Genomic DNA, 22,095 nt, shown 5'->3' with positions numbered 1-22,095 from the left:
GAAAAGAGCTTGGCCCCGTCCTCCTGACGCCCACCCTTGAGATATTTGTAAGCATTTATAAGGTCCCCTCTCAGCCTTCTCTTCTTCAGGCTGAATAAGCCCAGCTCCCTCAGCCTCTCCTCATAGGAGAGATGCTCCAGTCCCCTCAGCATCGCCGTAGCCCTTCACTGGACTCTCTCCTTGAAGTGGGGAGCCCAGAACTGGATGCAGTACTACAGATGGGGCCTCAGCAAGCTCGCGTGTCAGAAACGGTGAGCTTGATGAGCACGTTGGATCATGAGTAAAGGAACACAGGGAGGATCATCTGTTTCAAAACCGTCTGTCGTCTTTTTTGAGTCTTTTAATTGCAGCTACAAATTATAGGTGCTGGGCTGAGGGACGGGGGGGTGGTGGTGTAAGGAAGTTTTCACCCCCAGCCCACACATTTTCTACCCTCTCACGCCTTTTGTCTGCCCTCGCCGTTCCCGTTACCAGCTCTCCCAGCCCGGGGCTGCCTCTTCTCATCCATGTCTGCGTGCAGCGCTCGTTGCCACCCAGCCCTGTCGCGGCCTTCGGATCCTGCCGCGACGCAGCTCGTAATTCACAACGCCGAGGGCTACGCACGGCCCCCTCCGCGCTCCCCTTCCCCTTCCCCGCGCTGCAGCGCGCCCGCGCCCGGCCCCCGCGGGAAACTTTCGGTGGGGAAGGCGGCCTGGGCGGCGCGGGGCAGCGCCGAGCGCGGCCCCTTTAAATTCCAGCTGTGCGGCGGGGGGCAGCACCGCTGGCGGCGCGGGGCCGGGGCCGGCTGCCGGTGCGCGGCGGCGGGGGAGCGCGCAGCGCTGCGCCCGGGGGAGGCAGCGGCTCCCGGCGCCGCCGTCCCTCCCGGAGGCGGAGAGGATGAGGGTGGCTTCTGGCTGTTTTTTTTGCCTCCTCGCGATGATTTCCATAGTAACCTGATCGAGCGGTGCAATTTCGGAAACTGGGGTGGCTTTATTACTATTATTTATTATTATTATTTCCCTCCCCCTTATTTTTTTCCCCCCCCGCCTCTCTCCCCCGGCCCCCCCGCTCTCCGAGGAGTGCCAGCCGGCAGGTAAGGTGCCCCCGACCCCGCGGGGATATTTCCGCGCCGCCGAACTCTTCCCCGGGCGACAGCGGCGGGGCGCAGGGTCCTGCCCGGGGGACTCCGCCGTGCGCGGCCGGGGCCGGCACCCCGGGGCCGGGGCCGCAGCCGGGGGGCGGTACGTCGGGGCGGGGTGCCGGGGAGCCCGGCGGGGGGCTGCCCCCCGGGGAGACCGCCGAGCTCTTCTCACCCTCTTTGTTTGCTTGCTCCCAGAGAGGGTTTTATTCTTCCCTTTGTTTCTCCCTCCTTTTCTTCTCTCTTCCCCCCCCCCCCCCCCCCACCCCCCAGTGCCTCCCCTGCCTGGTTTGTTTCCTTGATCATCTTTCCTTCCTCCTCCCTTTTGTGAGGGTGAGAAATCGCACACGCTTTACCTCCAAATCTGCGGCGAGCGAGGACACGGGCACCGGTGCCAGCCGCCTCTCGGCGCGCCCCCCGCCCCGGCCGTGCCCCCGCTCGGAGCGCCCGGCAGCCCCCGCCGGGGCGGGCAGGGGACAGCCCTCCCCGTCGCGTCGGAGGGGAGAGGAGAGGAGAGGGGCAGGGCAGCCCAAAGCATCCCCCGGATGGGTGCCGCGGTCTGGAACATCCCCCCCGGGGTCGGTGGGGGGAAAGCCCATCGTGGAAACCTGTCAGCAGGTTAGTCTAGAAGCTTCTCCCTCCATGACCCGCTCCTCGCCTGCCCGCCTGGGCCCGTCCGGAGAAGTTGGGGATGAGGGACGCGTCTTCTTGCCGCTGCCTTGGTGTTGGGTTGGCAAGGGCGCTGGTGGCCCCGTGGGTCCTGAGCTGCCCCCCAGCCCTGCTCCACAGCCTCCTCACGCCCCTGTATGCCCCCGTCTCCCTGGCCCGGGCGGGGTGCGTGGGGAAGGCCCCGGCAGGTTTGGGTTAGGTGGTGAGGACTCCTTCCAGCTGCCGTCATGCTCGCTTGGTAGTGCCGTTGCTATTGCCAGGTGGTAGCCGTTTACCAGGCAGGTCTCTGCTCAAACTTACTGGTGCTTGCTGGCTTCCCCAGCCCTCTGGGTCTCACCCCTAGATGGTGTTTTCGACCGCCGCTCGGTTTGGGGTGGGGGAGTTGTCATTTTTTTATATCGGTTTGCACTGGGCGCAATGAATAGATGAGTCTGGTCAAGGCTTTTTGTTTCTGTCGTAAGTGATCAATAATCATCCGGTGGTAAGATGATCTTAGTACAGAAAAGCCAAAGTGCGCACTGAGAACAGCTGAAATACAAGGTCGATAACTCTTGGGTTATCAACGTTAAACCTGCTTTGCATATTTGAGGATGACGTATTCCTTTCAAAGTAAAGGCAACTTCGAGCTTTTGATGAGCTTTATTTTCAGTGTGAATAGTAAGCATAGAGCTAACTCAGGAAACCAGCCTTGCTTTGGGGAAGATTACCCATCCTAAAACAACCCCGGACCTTTTTTAATCTTTTTGTTTTCTCAAGGTGGACGAGGATTGCAGTCCTCTTAGGTGAGAAGAGTTTTTGTAGCTCCCAGTACAAAGGTTAGTTTGTTCCTAGTGCCCAGCAACTGCTACAGGCTTTCCAGACACAAAAGAAAGGCGTAGTCTGTGGCCTGAAGATCGTGCATGCTAAAAAGGCAGTCAGCTGGAGGGTAACGCGCAGCAACAGCCAGCTCCGCCGCCGCCTAATAACTGGCTTCGTTCCGGGAAATGTAAGAGTTCGGCGAGACACGAAATTTGTGCAGCAGAGCTGGTGGCTCGGGGAGGACCGCCGTAACCCTCGGGTCGAGCCTTCGGTGGCGGCATGAGGAGCTGGGGCCGCGGGAGAGGGAGCCTGGGCAGGAGGAGGCACCGGGGCCAGGTGAGACCACCTTTCCTGGAGAAGGAGATGGATACGGTGCCGGAGAGGGGGAATGCAACGTGAAAAGGGAGCAGGGCAGATGATCAGCGGGGGAAGAGGTTATGTGGGGACTCGGAGTTGAACATAAAAAGCTGGAAGTAATGAGTTTAATCTACAAAATCTAGTTCTTAAATTGTATGTGCTTGCCAATTAGCTAACCATTCTGCAAATCAGAATGGAATTCAGATCGTATCATGGTAAATGTATTGACTCTGAAGTGCTGCAAGGAAAAAAAAAATCTTTCCTCTTTCCCCTACTGTGGGTTTTAAACACGAATAAAAATCAGATCTGAGACTTGAGGAGCCTTTTAATGTACTCACTTTCCTGAGTTCACATTCTATCTAGCCTAGACTCCCACAGTCAAAATCAAAAACCCCTATGGTAATATGACTTCAGGGGGCCAAATTCAGAGCAGTCATAGGGCATTCTCACCAGTGAACATTGCAGTGCACGGTGAGGAGGGGTCACCGTCAGTCACAGTGTGGATTAAAGTGCGGGAGATGTGTAGCTGATACCTTGCAGGGAGCATGCATCCCATGCAAAACATTTACAGGACAATGAGGGAACCTACAGCCCTCTTGGGCTCCTCTAATAAACACTTTAATGTTACGTTACGTATATATAAAAAATAGTTGTACCATAATCTTTATTCTCCTGTATTAAAAAATATGTTCATGTGTGTATGCATTAGTTTATGTGTGTCATAACAGTTTTCAAAATGGCTGAATGATAGTGATCCAATTAAAAATACTACAAGAGAGTAGCTGAAATTAGTTTAAATTTCAGCTCAAGAGAACTGGCCAGTTTTATGTCTCTTAAGCAGCTAGCTGAATTAATAATTCACAGGAATGGACAGAATCCTTAAAGCTATTGTTTCACCCAGGTTTGACTGGTACAGACTTAGGAAAAGTAGAGAGGAATCAGTGCCAGAAATTGCCACCAAGATCAGCACCCTGGGCAAGAGTATTTGCAGCTGTATTTTGGGGTCTGGGAATGTTTGCTTTGGATGGCTCGCATTAATGTGCTTTATACTACAGAGGATCAAAAATTCATTATGTTTGATTGATAGCACAGGGATGTAATAACACAGAATATCTCATTTTCTTGGGGAAGTGTTATCTAATTCATGCTAAATTTTGCAGTTAAGCTCCACATGGAGATGGATAAGAAGTGTATGGCTGGGAGACGTGTAGCTGTCTTTTTAATAGGGAATCTGACTTGCACTGATGTGTGCGCATTTTTTTGTACTAGCCGCCTGTGGTATCGCCTGCACGTGTTGATGAAGCAATCTGCTGGAGAGCTGTTAGAATTTGCATGTACAGAACTGATTTGTTTAGATGTAGATCAGTTAGTACTGCAAAGAGAAGTGTACCCATGGAAAGTTGTTACCGCAGATGGACACTGGCTTCTGAGATCTGGGTCCCGTTTCTTTAAGATAAATTTTAACGTATAATGTCAGAGAAACAAGCAAAGTTGGGGGGCAAAAATACTCTTGTGTTTTTGATTATGTTCTGCATCCAGCTTAGGCTAGTCGATGTAATACACATTGCAAGGACCCAGCACTATGCTTGCCATGAAGCTACTTTGGATTTTGTCCGTGTAAAATCAGAGCCTTACCCACATGCTCAGTGTCTGACTGACAATTGTTACAAGACATACTATGGTAAAACTTCCTTGCAGAAACATTTTGTAGAAAGATATAGTATGCAATGGTAATTGCCGTATGTTTTGCTTCTAATCTTCTTTAGTGTTTCTTTTCTACTCTTGGAAATGACTGCATGCAAATAGCACCTCTTTACTCAGTTGCTTTTCCTCACTTTCCCATCTATGTTTAGAATTGTATCTATTTAATTGAGTGACTGTTAACCCAACAAAGACAAATAGGGTAACTGGAGCGTGAGCTGGCCTCCCTTCTCAAATGGAGATTAGCAGACCAGGATTTGGCTTTGAGTCCCATCTCTGAGCATCCCCCAAGGCCCCCCAGCCCTGGTGCCCTGCGCTCCCAGTCCTCCAGAGTTGGACTCTCTCGAGGCATCACAGAAACCCCGTGCAGGGCAAAAACATTTAAAAAGACAGTCCTCCTTCTGACAGAGCTTCTTGGTCCTTGCTGCCTACTCAGAGCACTGATTCACGTGGTTGTCTGCATGCAAATCGGGTGCAGAGCTCTGAGGAGCTCAGTGTTGGATGGTGCAAGCACTAACGCACCCTTCTATGTAACTATGTGTGTGCAAGTCAGGAAAATGTATGCAAAAGTGGCTTCTTCCAAGGATTTGTGTGAAATGCAGCCAGTCGATCCTGAGGCCTGCTGAGCTTTGACTGTTAACGGTTGTGGATGGAGAAGATGTTCGGGTGCCTCAGGAACAGGCCAGTAAATGTCACTTAGTGCAGCGACTGGTTCACAGTATTTGTGTTTAAGCGCAGTCTAGAGAACTGAAGTCAGGCTCATGGCTCTATAGAGCAAACGTGTTCCACATCCAGACACTTAGGTCAGTAGGCTTATTTCAAATGAGGCAGCAACATCCTTCTAGGTTGACTCCAAGCGACAGCAGGAGAATATGAGTAAGAAAAATAAGGTTATGCCACTATGTCTACTGATATGTTGATGACTTTCCATCTCTGAACTCAATTTAAAAAGGAATAATTGTGTTCTGTTATATCACAATATAGTCATCACTGGTTGGTTTACTTGTACTGCAGCAGTGGATGCTAAGCTGGAATTTGAAATAGAGGTGGTCCCTGTTGGTGCTTGAAGAGTAGCCCACTGGTGATACCTTTGAGGTGGAAACGCTGAAAATAGTTGAGTAGTAACTGAAAGCTGGTGAAGTAATAGCGTTAGCAAAGAAAGTGAAGATTTATACTGAACCAGACAAGTATTTGCATAAAGTTAAAAAAAGCCTAAGAACTATTAAAGATCATAAGAAAGAATGCTTGACTGAGAGCTGACAGAAATAGAAGCAGTTGTTGTTTCACCAGATTTTAATGAATCTTCTGCCAGTGACAAATAGAAAACTTGAGATTTTTTGATTATTGAGAACCGTGCTTGTAGAGAAATAAAACGTAATCCTAGAGTCCTTTCAAGTGGGATATCCTGCAGTGTTCTAAATAATTTCATTTGGAGAGAAAATACATCAAATGTGTTTACATGTCATAAAAACAACATGAGATTTTTTTCATTTTAGATTTATTACATATATACCTTCTTTTATGTGGAAAAATTAGATAAATGCACTGCTTCTCTCTGTGCTATTGACATTTTCATTGGCAAGATGATGGATGCTGTTTGAAACAAAATGTTTTCCTGAAGACCAGGAGAATCGCTGTTTAAGGTTTGGGAAGAAATATCTTCTGCAAGGAAGGTGGTACAATCTGTAAATGAAGCATTCAGTACAAAACTGAACTTATGGTGCAATTACCTTTTCCAGGAGTAGTTACTGTATTGAGGGTTCCGTTTTGCTCATATTTGGCTATATTTCACAATGATGTCAGTTACCTCATACAGTGAAAGGTTACTTTTTCTCAAGTATTTATTAACATCTAGATTTTTTTGACCAGCAGACATAGTTCCACCTGGCTTTTAAATAGAGGTCCATATATGCTTCTGTTTTGTATAAAGTCAAGTTAGTCGGAAAACTGATCCTAGGTAACATGGCAGTTTGGAAGAGCATGTCAAAGACAAAATTGTCTAATAGTTCATTATGAAAAATTCTGTTTGCTGCAGATGAACAGATTTTATCGTAAAACCCCATCTGGACTATAAAACTTTCGTCTTTGGTCTTTGGACTCTGTCCTAATGCATTGTTATTAAGCCATACAAATTAGTAAAGCAGGGTGAGATGCATTAAACTGACAATGTTTAAAATAACCTGGACAAACCAGCAGTTAAAAATTGCTGAAGGAACAGGTGATGAATTTGCAGAAGAACCTAAGAAGATAAGGGTTGCTATGATCTATTTAAGGACACTGCAAATTCATGCAGAATCACTGTCCTGGAGGTAGCAAATCCAAATACCCTTACAGAAAGTCTTACCTTAAAACAGACAAAGCTGATTAGTCATCCAGACTGCCAAAATAGTTAAAGCAAAAGTCAATAGATCTTGGAATATACACTGGAGAAATGCTTTAGTTATTTAAAAGCATTTCAATATGAATAAGGCACTGAGTTACACTCCAAAATATTAGGCAATATAAGGCTCCAGTAAAATCACTGTTATTTAATTTTGAAGCTTTATCTGCATGTCACAGATACAAACTTCTGTAGAGCTCGTATGTTTTGAGGAATGATTTCTTTAAGATACCCCTGAGGAAACTGAAAAATACAAGAAGGGGGTAACTTTGCATGTAGGAGTTGCCACAGTAAGACTGAGTAAAAATCAAAGAAAGCGTAGTATATGACACCAGCACTGATGCACAGTGCATTTTCAAAGTGCTTGTTTCGGGATGCAGGCTGCTTATGAAGGGGGGGAGTGGGACCAATTTTAAGGAAAAAAACCCCTAATAGTAATTCATTCTGGAGCAGTAATAAGTGAACTAGGCCATTACTTTGGAGGGTCTGAGAGGCGGAATTTGTTTTTATTTTGTTGCTAGAAGACACTGTTTATGTAACTTGTTGTCCTTTCCCTTGAATATCAAAGCAGTCCGGTGGTTCACGGTGTCACTGTGATGCAGAGCTAATGAAGGCAAACCGTCACAGGCTGTCACAACATTGTCATTATTTTGGCAGTGCACTGGAGATGATTTCAGCAACGAGGCAAAGAAGTTCTGCATTGATAAGCAGATTTCAAGCTGGAGAGTTGGGTAGAGATAAACAGTCCCAAGTGGTCAGACACCAGTTTAAAACCACCCTGCTGAGATATTTATTCTTTGCAGAATACAGTGCCCAGGTCATGAATGACTTCTAAATAAAAGCAATGGCTGTTTCGCTTTTTTTTTCCTTTCTCCCTCTGCCCAACACTAATCCTCCTAGAAGCTATGTTAAGGCACATGGAGGACAGGGAGATGATTTGAGACAGGCAGCATGGTTTCACCAAGGGCAAGTCTTGTTTGACCAACCTAGTGCCCTTCTGTGGCAGAGTAACTATGTCAGTGGACAAGGGAAGAGCTACGGATGTCATCTGTTTGGACTTCTGTAAGGTCTTTGGCATGGTCCCCCACAATATCCTTCTCTCTAAGTTGGAGAGGTATGGATTTGATGGATGGCCTGTTCAGTGGATGAGGAATTGGTCAGATGGTCACATCCAGAGGGCAGTGGTCAATAGCTCAGTGTCTAGATGGAGATCAGTGACAAGTTTTTCCCTCAGGGGTCTGTGTTAGGACCAGTACAGGTTCATATCTTCATCAGTGACCTAGACAGCGGTATTGAGTGCACCTTCAGCAAGTTTACAGATGACCAAGCTGAGCGGTGTGGTTGACATGCCTGAGGGATGGGATGCCATCCAGAGGGACCTGGACAAGCTCGAGAAGTGGGCACATTTGAACCTCATGAGGTTCAACAAGGCCAAGTGCAAGGTCCTGCACTGGAGTTGGGGCCCAGTATCAGTACAGGCTGGGGAATGGAGGGATTGAGAGCAGCCCTGCCGAGAATGACCTGGGGGTGCTGGTGGATTAAAAGCTGGACATGAGCCACCAACGTGCGCTCGCAGCCCAGAAGGCCAACCTTATCCTAGGCTGTCTCAAAAGAAGCGTGGCCAGCAGGTCGATGGAGATGATTCTGCCACTCTACTCTGCTCTGGTGAGACCTCACCTGGAGCAGAGTGTCCAGCTCTGGAGATGGCAGTAGGGAGTCATGGCATGATGATTCTCTGAAATATCAAAAATTCCCATTTACTGCTCACATTTAATATGAGTACGTCTTCTTTTTCTTGTTATCTGGCAAATTTCTGCAAATGAGTTTCACAGAACAGAGTAGCAAAGTGTTTTTTTCTCCCTTTCTTGCTTTTGTCTAGCAAATGCTGTCTTTCCTAAAATGAGAAAAGTTTTTCAAAAAAGTGAAAGGACAAGCAGCGAAGGTGGCAGAAGCTAAGACCTTGTCAGTAGACATAAATGCAGTTGGAGCTAGGATGATTAAATAGAGCTCCCCTGATTCTGAACATTGAAATGTCCCTTTGAATTTTTGAAAACTCATTTGTGTTTCAACACTGCCAAGAAAAGGAAAACTTAATAGGGTGATTGGAACACTGGAAGACCAAAATTTTTTACTTAGGGATTGTTTTTTTGTTTAGAAGAGGGGGACATACAATAGGAAAATTATTTGTTTCTGGATAAAATTTTCTTTTTTTCATTCAAGGCCAAGCTCTTGGTTTCATTGTCAAGAGTTAAGGACAGATAACACATTCCACTGGCGTATATAATTTTACGGACATTGCTTCCACCTTAGTAATCTCACCTTGCTTCCTCACAGCACTCCTGCCAATATGAAGGATCAGCTGTGCTCTTGACCATCTTTCATTTGGTTACATGACCTACCTCCAGCCCAGCTTCTTTCTTACTTAGTACACAGACAAGGGCGGACCAAACTCTACTACACAAATCACTATATGCTCCTTTTTGTCACATGCTGAACTGAAAAGACATTTTAGTAAGTTTTTAGTAAGTAGCTAAAAGGAGTTGAATGAAAGGACTTCTGTAACTTGACTTACTATAGGTGTGGTACAAGAAACATACATGCTCTTTGATTTGTGTAATTTTTGATCATGTTTTATTAATGAACACATGAAGGCCAAATAACAGTCTGCATCACTCTTCGACTAGATTTTGCTGGTAAATGGCAAAGCGTTATGGAAGTCTTGAATGTGATAGTGGCTCCAAAAAAGATGCAAGTGATAGTTTGAATTTAACACAGATGCACTATTAGTCTAGATGTCTGCAAACTGATGACATTTAAATCCGTATTTTCTGCAGTGCAGTTGAAATGATGCTTTTGTCCTTGTGGTCGTTTTGTTATGTCTCTGTAGCTGCTCATTTTCAGCAAGAGTCGCTTTCTAAACACTGACTTTAACAATGAGTCAGTTTTGACTAAAGATCTGTAATTTGTTTGTAAAAGGTATACTACATTTGAAACCAAACATAAATATCTGTCATTTACAGGAGGTTGGCTGTAAGATAATTTTTCTCATCCATAGAGGAATCAATTAAGAATCCTTGGTACTTACTAACCCGTTCCCTTGCTATTCATTTTGTGTACTTTGATGGAAGATAAGCTTCGATACATTTGGTTTATGTTTTCATTTTTTTGGGGAATTTATAAACACCTCTTTTGTAAGAGTTCTTTGTGGATCCATACCATCGCATGTCTTTTTCTCGCATAGTATATCGCAAATAGTTCACATTGTTATGGGTAGAAAACAAAGTTCCTTAAGTTGTCTTCCGGCTGACTACCTGGGAAATCCTGAAAATCAGACTCTGTGGCTAGTTTGGACATTTCTTTGGTCTGCTTTTTCATTTTTTTTAAAATTGTTTGTAACCTGTCTTAGAAAGGTAGGCAGCCATACAACATTCACTAACTGATGGTTTAAATGTTGAGCAGCGAAGTAGTTAACAGCTTTGAATTTATCAACCTCTTTCAGAGTCAATAACCCACTGAAATAAGGGAAAGAGTCAAATTAGACTCTTAAAGCTATTGTCACTACTATGTGTTGCCAGACTGAAGGAGAAAGCACTACACTGGTTGGGGTTTGACTGGCCGCTTTCACAATTGCAAAGACTAAATCCTGGCGATTCTGTCAGGCATACTTCTAGTCTGGTTGCTTCTATTCAGTTTATCACCATGGGAAGTCTTTTTATTTTTTTACGAGAAAGGAATCTGAGGAAGCCTTTGGAAATAACAAAAAATACTGATCTTGAATCCTTGGATTCAGTTGCACATGTTACATTTCATAGTAGTTTCTGTTTCCGATATTAGTCACCTGTGAACTGACCACGGGTAGACTCAAGAGAGAATGAGTTTCTCCGGGCATTCCTTCAAAAGATTTTGTTTGTGGTCATAGTCAGAGTAGGCTAAAAAAAGCAAAAACTCCAGACTCCCTTTGCCTAGACTATAAGCCAGCTGTACGAGGCAGATGTAAGCCTGTGTTTCTTAAGATATTTTTGCGGTTCTATTCTACAGGCACCTGCTGTTTCAAAACATCATCCCCCCGATAGGGTAGAGGATGGAAAAAGCTGGCTACAGTCTCAGTATGGGCTGATTTTTAGAGTCAGGATGACTTTACTTTACTCCTACTGTGTATTTTTTTATTGTTTAACTTCATTCTCCTCCTCCTGAAATTGGATATCTAAGTGGTCTGGTCACTGGAGACCAAGTGCAGTGACAGCATTGGTACAGCATCTCTTACGCAGTCCTTGGTCAATTTATTCCTGAATGACTGTAGTCCTTCTGGCATTGTTTGCTCTCTGAAGGAATGCACTTAATTCACATATTTGTGGTAATGTCAATATAATGAGTCCCATATTTTCCTACATTCTTCAACTATGTTATGTGTCATAATGTTAAAGCCAGTAAATATGTGCATGAGAAAAAGAAATATTTGGCCCCATATGCTACATTCTGAAACATTTTCTTTTTCTATGTCTTAGCAGGATTATATAGAGCGCTTTAATGTGAGACTTCAGAAGAGTAAAGTAGAATCAGTTTCCCTAGTTATTGAGGCTCATTGCAAGAATTTGCTAGCATCAATGACATGATTAAAGACCAGATTTAGACCAGGTGTGGGCCCATGAAATTCCCAAGTGTACCAACTTATAAGCACTTCTTAAAACATTGCTCATGATATAGCTACAAGCTGTTGTTGGCAGATCTGCTCCTCCCTGACATACCCAGCCTCTGCTCATACTGATGAAAACTTCAGCGCAATAACCTCATGGCACATAATTCAATGATGTTAAAATAGGATCATTCATTCCCTTCCCTCTCACATTTTTCTCTATTAAATAAATTTTAGATTCAGAAGTAACAAGGGAGTTGAGTTCGTGAGCTGAATATAGGTGAGATTTACCTGCAGATTACTTCCAGTCCCATCACATGTTCCTTCTATTTTCAAACTGGAGCTCTCTCTAGTAATATCACATTAGTTTTTCATGAAGAAGTTTTGAGGCACTGAGTTCCAACCATTTTCATTTTATGATGATCAGTCAATGCATGCAAGTCAAATTCTGATTTATTCCAGCCATTAAGTGGCAAAGATTCTTGGGTGTTTGGACTGCAAGCAATACGTTATGCCAGAAGCAGACAACTTTTCTGATGCTCCAATGTGCGTATTGCGATCTTCACACAGTGAGAGCCACAGAACTGATGTCTCCTTCCTTGCAGAGTCAATGGGGCAAGTAAGGTTTTTGTCAGGAGGAAAATGGAGGTGGCCTCCAGAGGCTGAACACACTGTCTCTTACAGACAGGAGTGGCCCTAGGCTGATATAAAGATGGCCTCAGCATCATCTTTTAGCTCAATTCCTTTCTCTTGCAGGATATGAAGTACCTGGCACTTTCTGTGTAGTTCCAGTGTAAGAGTTACACTTGAAGTAATGCCAAAGGAGGCTTGGTGTTAGGCATGCAGGTTACTCACTGCTGCTTCACCGTTGCACTCACACACAGGAGTTTCAATGTCTGCTGCCAAATACCGCACAGATCAAGGTTAGCCTGATGTTAAGGCAGTTATTTAAAATGCATGTGCACTGCTGCGGAAGTTAGTATTGTGTATCCTCTCATTAATTTTCTGAACATTTGTGGCACTTGTTAAGAAGTAGAAGAGCATAAACACAAAAAATGATTTTTTGAAAGCAGTGAATAATGGCAAGCTAGAAAGGACCCAAGATGTTTGTTTATCTTCTTTTTTTTAAAACTCACTTCCACAAATTGCCAAATGACTTGGTGTTTGTTTTAAAAAATATTAATGCCTATCTCTAGCTACACACGTGTATGATAGCTCCCAGGTGTGCCCATGCTGTACTGGGGAGCACGCAAGAGACATTTCCAGCATTTTACTGCTTGGGGCATTGTCCTCCTCCTACTCGGCCCTCTCATTCACGGCTCTTGTGAGATAAAATGACCGATAGTGTTCAGTGACCCATACCACTGCTTTCCACTTTCAGAGCCTGAAATAGATTTTCCTTGTCTCTGACATGTGAAAATCCTGTCTGTGCCCCACGACCCGTTGCCTGAAGTGTGCAGGAGAGAAAACAGCAGATGTGGAGGCACTGGAGTTTAAGGCAGCAGAAATCTGTTTGCAGAGCACCAGAACGTGCAACTTTTTTGCCATGTGTTATAAAACCAGCCTCCACTGACACTTCTAAAGACTTATAGAGTTGGCCAAGGTAATCATAAAGTGTGCATCTTGCTGGACAAAGACCAGTGCGTGTGCAGTGCCTTCCGCTCCAGGGTAATGCATAATAACTCCACAACAGAAAGAATTTTAGCAATAAGTTTAACAGCTGTTACGAGTACAGTGGTTTGGTAAGTCCAGAAGTGCTAAGGAAACATGTTCTGGACTTGTACATTGTAGGCTCAATTGTGATCATGAATATGAGTTGTCATCTGAGAATATTCACCAGGATGCTTGTCTGGAAACCGTCAGAAGTCAGATCTGTTGATATCTAGCTGCTAAAACCAAAGAAGTTTGGTATAAGTTGCTACTTTTGAAGAGCAGTTATAAATTCATCTGGTTTTCTTCTTCAGTGAAGTGTGTTTTCAGAAGAGTAGAATTAAACCTAATGAGGAACCAGCAGGCTTAGTCTATCTGACCAGCCTTGGTGCTCCAGAGGTCAGAGGTGCTGCCAGCTGAGCTACGTAGGTGGTTGGGTCTCACTTGTAAATTTTTTTATCTCTTCTAACTTGATCACTTAATGGAGTTTGAGAAATATATTCTGTGTAAACACAGCAGCCCTTGTTTTCACTGCTGGTAACCGGGGAAGAATCTTCCTTTGGTAAATACCGGTAATAATGCTAGAGATCTGCAGTGAATCGTGAATATAGTTTAGACAGAATTAATAAAAAAAGAACAGCCTGAGAAATGAAAAAGATGTATTATACGGGTAGGTTTGTTCCACCTTGAAGGAAACAACAGAGGAACAAATTCTAAGTTAACTTGTCACCCTTTTTATTTCTTTTCTTTTTCCTATTGGTATGGCAATGCTTTTGAAGCTTTTCAGATATTGCTCTATAGTTTCTAGATATGTAGAGAATATGCAGAACAATGGCTGCTTCACTCTTTCTGCTTTGCTTTGTTTTTTACAAGTGACTATTATGGAAGACACATTTGGAGAGGGACTATTTTGTGCTATTTCCACACCAGCCCAATATTTTTTTTTTTCTGAACACTTCTGACACGACTTTAGATAATAATTTTAATTAATTTTCCAATTATTAAGAATATACCCACTCAGAGAAGCATTCTAAACATCACAATTGTAAAGATTAATAGTTCAGATATAATTAGAGCCATGCTCTGTACTCAAAAGCACTGGTGAATGTCTACAGTCACATTATTTAAATCATGTAAATCCATCTTGGACTAATGCCATTATCTCTAAAATCAAAATCTGCTCCATAGTGCTTGATTATCCTCTTGCTTACGGTATTATTATTGTGTTGTGATGTCAGTGTTCTTCAAGGTACTAGTGAAATGAGTCTTTTCATCCTCAAAAAACCCAAACAAAACCTGGGCAAACTTTAGAGCAGAAATGAAACAATTGCTACTCGCTAGTGGTCATTCCCTTCTGACTTTGGAACAGAAGGCAAAGCCTCTTTTCTGTGGAGCAGTTTTCTGAAGACTAAGTGAGAAATAATTACTACTTTTCAGTTGTGCAAATCAGTGGGGCACAAGGCAAGAATAGTTGGGGGGGGTGTTAAAAGACAGGGAGGAGGTGATGGTGTTAATGGAAAAGAAGTGGGTGGTAATCGCATATTAAAGACCCTGGGATATTAACCTTTGACTTGCACATGTTGTTTATTTCATGCTTGATTAATGGTTTTAAAATTTAGAAGGAAAGGCACCTTTTTGACCTTTTAAACAATGCACACCTTCAGTGAAACACTTCTCTTTGTTTTAGTTGCTTATTAGAAAGGGGAAAATCCAATGATGTTATTCAGACTCCCAGCCATTTGATTGCATTTATAGCAATAGTCGATGGCCTCTTATTTGGAGCCTATGCAATTTCCTTGGGAGTGCAACACATGCTGCATTCATCTGGAGGATTAACTGAATTCTCTGAATGAGGAGGGTGACCTTGTCGAACACAATGTGTTTGGCTACGTGAGGTATTGGTTCGCCTTGCTTTTGAGGAGGTTTGATTGTGGGGTTTTTTTGGTTTTTTTTTGTTTTTGTTTTTTTTTTTTTAAAAAAAAACCAAAAAACACTTGCTCTTTGTATGCTAGCTTATCCAGGTTCCCTTCCCCATTTTTGTTTTTGAGTGAGTGCTGACGGTATTTTTAGTGAGAAAGGATGTTAGTGTCTTCAAGGTACTAGTGAGACCAGTCTTTTATCCTTAAAAAAAAAAATGAGTGTTGGACAAAATTCTGCCTCTGCCGCAAGTGTAGGGTCCTGTTGATTACTAGTGGGAGTCATGCATGCTTGCAAGAGCAGGATTTGGCTTATAAACCTTCGGTCATACATTGAGAGAGACTAGCTGTAGGATGAATAAGTTGGGTTGAGTACTACTCTGCTGACAGTGTTACTACATTTCACATTTTAACTCAAAGTAGTATATTGTCACCTCTGTATATGACCCCCCCTAGTATTTCCAAAATAGACTCAATTTGATCAGTGCAGTTTCATCACTGAAAAGGTTGTCAAGCCCTGGAACAGGCTGCCGAGGGAGGTGGTTGAGTCACCATCCCTGGAGGTGTTTAAAAGACGTGTAGATGTGGTGCTTAGGGACATGGCTATTGCGACTTGACAATGTTAGGTTTACAGTGGACTCGATGATCCTAGAGGTCTTTTCCAACCTCAATGATTCTATGATTCTATTTACTTGATGTTCGTATTTTACATAAGACCTTTGAAACCTCAAATTCCTACTTCTCAGTGTGAGAGATTATGAATCAAAATTTTTTAAGACTGTTTAAGGTCTTTGGGCACAGAGTTCCCATTCAAACGTACAGGTCCCTTTTCTAGCTGTGAAATTCTAACCCTAAAGGTCTTGGGGGGAAACAATCCTTAGTCCAAATTTCTTTAATCAATGTAGCAGAACAGTATAGATATTCTATAGATGTTTTGTCTTGCACTGTGGGAGTGAAATGCCTCGTACATATTCACCTACAAAGAGCTCTGGGTTGGAAAGTCAGCATATTGAAATGTTGGTTAGTGTTATAGACTTCACTCTGCTTGCACAGCATGTAGTTTTATTTCTGTAAACATCAGATATTCATATCTGTTATTTATGTAAATTTCTATGTCTGCTATAGATTTGCAATCTTTGCATATTCTCTGTTGAACTTTGATTATGCTGTTTGTAAAACATAGACAAGAATTTAATGCCCATTCCTGGTGATGATGAAGCATTTTCTTGCTTCTCAGAAGTATACTTAATATTTTAATTTTATCAGAGTTGGATTTTAAATAGGTACATCTGAAAAGCTAGCTGAATGAGTGTGGTTTTGTTTGCTATGGAGTTTTCTGTAAACAGTATGTGACTGTGAAAAGAGCTGCTATGTGTGGGAGTACTGGTGTTTGAACTGCTGATTGCTGCCAAAGGTTACTGGAGTGAAGACAAATGAGTTCTTCAAGGCAATTAAAAGTAAAGTAGTTGATGAAACAGAAGGTGCTAATCTCTTCTAGTTTCATATAACTTTAGATTTAGGTCAGCATGCCAGTGACATAAGCTGCACAGAAGGTGAAAGCCCCCGCTAAATCTTCCGTACGGGTGGTGTGCCACAGCATGTCTTTTGGGGAGCGAAGAGTACCAGGAGCGTATCACGCTAACGCTCTACACACTCCAGTGGTTCCCCATTCAATTCTGAACACATTTCAAGGTCCTGATCCTCCTGTTCTTAATGGACTAGGGCCTGTCTTAGAGACTACCTTTCCATTTTCAGTCAGGATGCACAGGTTTAACAAAGATGCTGCGCTTATTATAGCCCTGTGTGAAACTGGGAGTCAGAGGCAGAGAATGCTTTAAGCATGGGTTGAGCAACCAGCAAAGGTCAGAGTGAGTCTGGACCTGGTTACACCATGCTGTGAAAACCAGAGTTTTCCCCATAAATCTTCCCTCAGCAGGGGGATCCAAATTAATTTAATTCTCATAGCAGGACAGAAGTGGGAAGTGGAAAAGGGTGGAGTAGTAGGATAGAAAAGAACACGGGAATCAAAAAATACAGGGGAATGTAATAAACATATGTTGTTCTGGAAGGAAGGCTGATTTAAAAAAAATTAAACTTCCTGCTATTAACTAAAATAATACAAATCCAAACAAGCTTAAAATAGACATCTTTCCTATCTTTCCGTTTAAAAAAAAGGAAAAAAATAATCTCTGATTTTGTTTGTTTATTTTAAGATGAGACTTGCATGTGATCTCAGGTTCAAACACCAGGTTTCTGTGCTCCCACAAAAGTGCATGTAAACTACTGAGTAGATGAAGGGTTGTCACTTAAGGTCTGCTAAGAGCAGAGTGGTATCTGTGTTAGCAAAGGAAAATTAAAGATGAAAAACCAGGTGCACCCCAGAGGTCAGAGTATCCTGTGGGCAGAAGCTGTTGCTGTTCTAAGGTCAGCTGAACTTTTAATACATAGAAATTTTAACTTACTGTGCCATAACCAGAACTTGGTTTTGTAACATTTCGTACTATGCTTCTACTATATATTTACACATAGTCCTAAAAAGATTGGGTTAGGTAAACCTATGTAACGGCTAAATGTCCATGTAAACTGATCTTTGCTGTCAGTATGTTTGTTGCTTTAGCCTCAAGGAAATGAGCAGAAGATGGTGAACACAACTGCCCCAACTGCCTCACTTCCAGTGTCAGGTCAGTGGCATTGTGCCTTGAAGTCACTTTGTGCTTCTGAAATGTTACCTGTTTTCACACTCAACGATACTGGCTTACAGTGCAAAGCAGTTTTTTTCTCTAAAATTCAGCACATTTTTATTATAGTGAATATATGATGTATCATAGTAAAAAGTATATCTCAGAGCAGAAGTTCACAAAGTGTCTTTCATCCCCATCCTTCTCCATCCTATCTATCTGACCATCACTCATCTTTTCTTTACTGAGGATATCTCACATTGTGTTGCAGCTGATCCTCAGACAGTCATCTATTAGCTCGAGGGCTGCGGGGCCAGAATGGTTCTTGTTAGCCCGTAACAGCACTGAAAGATCATGCCAGCTCTGAATGGCTGCAGGACTGTACCCGAGTCCTTCAGAGGGGAAGGGGTGCCATCCTGCAGCAAAGCCTCTGCCCTGGTATAGCTCTCGTTGGAAACCTGGGGGCCAAGCAAACCTCCCTATGCACATGCTGAGCTGTCTCAGTGGTAGGGCCCAGGGTAGGTGGTTGAAAGTCAGTTCAGGTACGCCTGACTCGCAGCTATGGTGTGAGCACAGGTGGACCATACGGCGTGCATAAGCTGAAAGCACAGGTTAACTCTGACCCTCTCTTCTCCAGCCATCTCCTCCCCAGGGCATCCCTGTGTACTGCACCTCACTTCCAGGTATATCATGGGAAGCTGATTTTCCCATTCCAGGCAGAATTGATATTTCTGAGGGACCTGATTTCCATCCTAAATCTTAAAAAGACCCAAACCCTTTTAAGGTGACTTCAATCATCTTTTAGCACCTTGTCCTAAAATGCTCTGAGGATTATTGCAAAGCAAGGCTAATAAAAGGTTTCTTTTTAAAATAATGAGACAGGCATAATGTTATTTTATTACACTTTTCTCAGCTGGCTGGGTAAAATATTTTGCTGTTGACATTTCTGAAGGAGGCAAGACAATTCTTGCTCAAGAATGAGTTTATGTGCAATGAGAAGCTGGAATAGCAATAGCAATCTTTGTAAATCCTAATGAAAGCCGTAATCCAGTGGAATAAGTCTGCTTCATAAAGCTAAATCATTATAATTGCCACCCACTCTTTCAAACCCACAGACCAGCAGCACCAAAGTACTGACTCCCTGTCTAGATATACCGGAGTCAAGAAATATTTTCTCTCTGCATATAAATATATATATCACCCACTTGTGACTCCAAACTCAAGCATCAGCATCAGGAATTTAACCACAATGCCTTGAGCGCAGATGGTCAGCATATTAGTTTGCTATTCAGCCGAATCAGTGCTCCCTCCAGTTGGTTTCTTAGTTCAGTGTGGTTTCTTGCGTGCCATTAAGCTAACCCTGGTTCAAATTATCCTCACAAAGAACAATTACCTAGAGATATTTTGAGGGAATTTTATGAATGACCTACTTTGAGGAACTGGATGCATTTTATTCCTGTAATACGTTTCAGGTATTCAGTATTTTCCGACTTTCTGAGATAACAGTTTTAGTGATTACATTCTGGGTAGAACAGCAAAGGGACGCTTGCTAGAACATGTTGCACATGTCAGATGCTGCCTCTATTATCAGCAGGAGGAACTGCACTCTATATGCAATTTGAGGCCATAACCAAAAAAAAGTATATGTTTTCCATAATAGGAAACCTTCGCTTTCTCCTATATGACCAAATTGCAGTGTGCTAAAATCAACAGACAATAAACTAGCTGGGTTTTGAAGACTTCTAGAGTAATTCTGGTGTCATAAGCAGTCCAAAAATCAGCCGTGCTGACTCCCTCTTTTTTCAATCACATAATAATTGGTTGCACCAGAGTAAGCTTTTTAAAATTTAAACTATGTTATCGTGAGGTGCTTGAGTATTTTGAACACTGAGTGAAATATTTGTACCAAATCTTTGTTTTCTGGTAAGCACTGCATAAAGGCCATGCACTTGAAAATGCCGTGCATATTTTCTTTAATGTTTTGTGTACTTGTTTGTTGTTAAAGGGCAGTTATTGCATGCTGCTGTTAATAAGGAAAGGCATGCTAGAGAAAAAGAAAAAAAGGTAACCACTAAGAAAAAAAAAGTGAATCTTCAATCTGTTTGCATGAGAAAATTCAGCTAAGTTCAGGCCCTGGGAACAAAGAAAGTGTTAACACTCCTCCAGGCTGCTCTGCCGCTGCAGCTAAGAAGCTGTGAAAAAATAGACTCTGTCAGGGCTTGAATGTGAATGAGTTGAACTCTCCTGTTACTAGGAAATCTTTTCAGAATCAGACAGAACTGAGCAGGTTTTTGGTTAGTCGTATCCCATTCATTCTCTCGCCCCTTCTCCTCCACATGCTGATTCAGCTTGTAACAGCACAGGTTCAGGCTTTTGAAGTCTGATCAAAGATCCCACACCGGCTGCAGAGTGGTGGAAATGAAGGCACCTTGCCTTTTGTGCTCTTCCTAGTTGCACATGTTATTGCTCCATCACAGCTATCACCGGCATCTAAACCAGAAGCGAAAATGCAAATTGCTCTCGAACTTGGCTGGTATTTTAGTTGTTGAATTATGACTAATCCAAAAGGTTGGCTAATGCTAAATGTTTTTTTTCCCTCTGCTCATATGCTGATTGCTTCTCAAATCCTACTGCCTCAGTTCCCCAATCTAGACTGTCACCTCTATCTAAAATGCCTTACAAGAAATATTGCAGAGTAGACCTGCATCACCACTCAGCTGGGCAGAAGAAGTTACCTGGCTCCTGTCTTACAGCAGCTGCTTGTGAACCACTGATGTGTTTTGTCATTTTTAGCCTTCCCTTGTCAAAGGAATGAAAAGTGAACCGGAAAGCACCTTGTCATTGAATGTTCTTCTTCTAAGTATGATCAAAAGGCCCACTTTTGTGTGAGGTCCATGTAGCCCCATTTTTACATGAGGTCCACATAGCTCACTTGCTAGGAAGGAAGGACTGGCAGGCAAAGATTCTGCCTATGCTGAGTAACATTTTGAAAGAAACAGAAGCATTTCTATAGTCACAGGAGTGATAGTCATAGCTTCAGGTACGCTGGTACAACAGCCCCTGGATAAACCAATACAGTTTTCTGTTAACAGTCTTAAAACCATCAATGATACATTTTTCTATTGAGTTCAGAATCAGAGCTGGACAACGTCGGTCTACATTTTTGTAAATAGATGCTCTTCTATTTAGATTGACTTGTGAAACCAACTGCACATTCAATTTTAAATCAGTGAGCAAATCTTGGGGTTTTTTTTTGAGTTGAAACAAAGTATTGAGTCATGACCCAGTTAGACCAGCAAGTGACACCTCAGCCTGTTACTATTAGCCCAGCAACATTTGTTGACTTACTGGGGTTTATGTATTGCTGTTTTTTCCACCCCTTCCACTTACCCCTAAATTGCTGGGCAGGATGAGGTTTTTGGTTCTGTTCTGCGTTTGGAGAACTCCTCAGGTCTTGCGATGAATAAGAGATGGGTCCCATGACCATTTTCCATATCACAAAGCTTTCTGTAGGACCAGTCCTTGAGAGGAGATCAAAAGATCCTTCTTGATGGGTGTGTGTGGGAAGAGACCCCTGTGTCTTTCTCTGCTTCACGGGCCACCTTCCTCAGTAGCAACCTCTTCTCCTGCCAGGGAGCCATAGCACCAGAAACGATTATGAAGGATTTCTCTAGCTGGACACTGATGTCATTTTGCTGCCCACCTCTCTTATTACTGAGAGTTTCTCACTGTCTGCATCTGATGTCAGTACTGACATGTACCAAGTTAACCAAAGTATTTTGACTAGTCAGCAGCACCGTACCCACAAAATAGCATTTTTCACTTAGCTTTTTTTCTGCAGAGGAAAAAGCTAATGGTTTCTGTATAGCTTCTGATGCAGGGCAAAGGCTGTGTCCTACTGTCAGTTCATTTCAGTTCAAATGGCATCTTATGATTGCATGTGCAGTGCAAAAAACCATAATTTTTGTTATCTACAGCATGATAAACAATGTTTCAATGAGACTGCTGTTCTGTAGCAAGCTCTGCCTTAAGTCTAGCACTGGGTTTTCCAAAGTCTGTGAAGGCTGGGCAAAGGCTGGGGTTTATTGAGTTCTGTTTTTCTTTGCAGCCTCATTATTTAAATGGCTGCTCATAAATGAGGTGCAGAAAATGACATTAAAATGACTCATGATGTCAGTAAGCATTGCTGCCTGGAA

At 43.1% G+C, this 22,095-nt stretch overlaps 1 protein-coding gene across 3 annotated transcripts in view; it reads left to right on the top strand.

Moving 5' to 3' along the window:
• The first annotated feature begins 837 nt into the window (after positions 1-837).
• NAV3 (neuron navigator 3) overlaps positions 838-22,095 on the top strand; it is a 563,756-nt gene continuing 542,498 nt past the window's right edge. For all 3 annotated transcript variants that reach the window (XM_075427918.1, XM_075427911.1, XM_075427912.1), the window contains exon 1: positions 838-1,072. The gene's annotated coding sequence lies outside the window, so the exon portion shown is untranslated. The remainder of the gene's footprint in view (positions 1,073-22,095) is intronic.

This window comes from Opisthocomus hoazin, chromosome 8 (assembly GCF_030867145.1).
Source record: "Opisthocomus hoazin isolate bOpiHoa1 chromosome 8, bOpiHoa1.hap1, whole genome shotgun sequence".
NCBI classification, from domain to species: Eukaryota; Metazoa; Chordata; class Aves; order Opisthocomiformes; family Opisthocomidae; genus Opisthocomus; species Opisthocomus hoazin.
The sequence above is the reverse complement of the archived record's forward strand: the minus strand, read 5'-3'. Positions and strand labels throughout refer to the sequence as shown.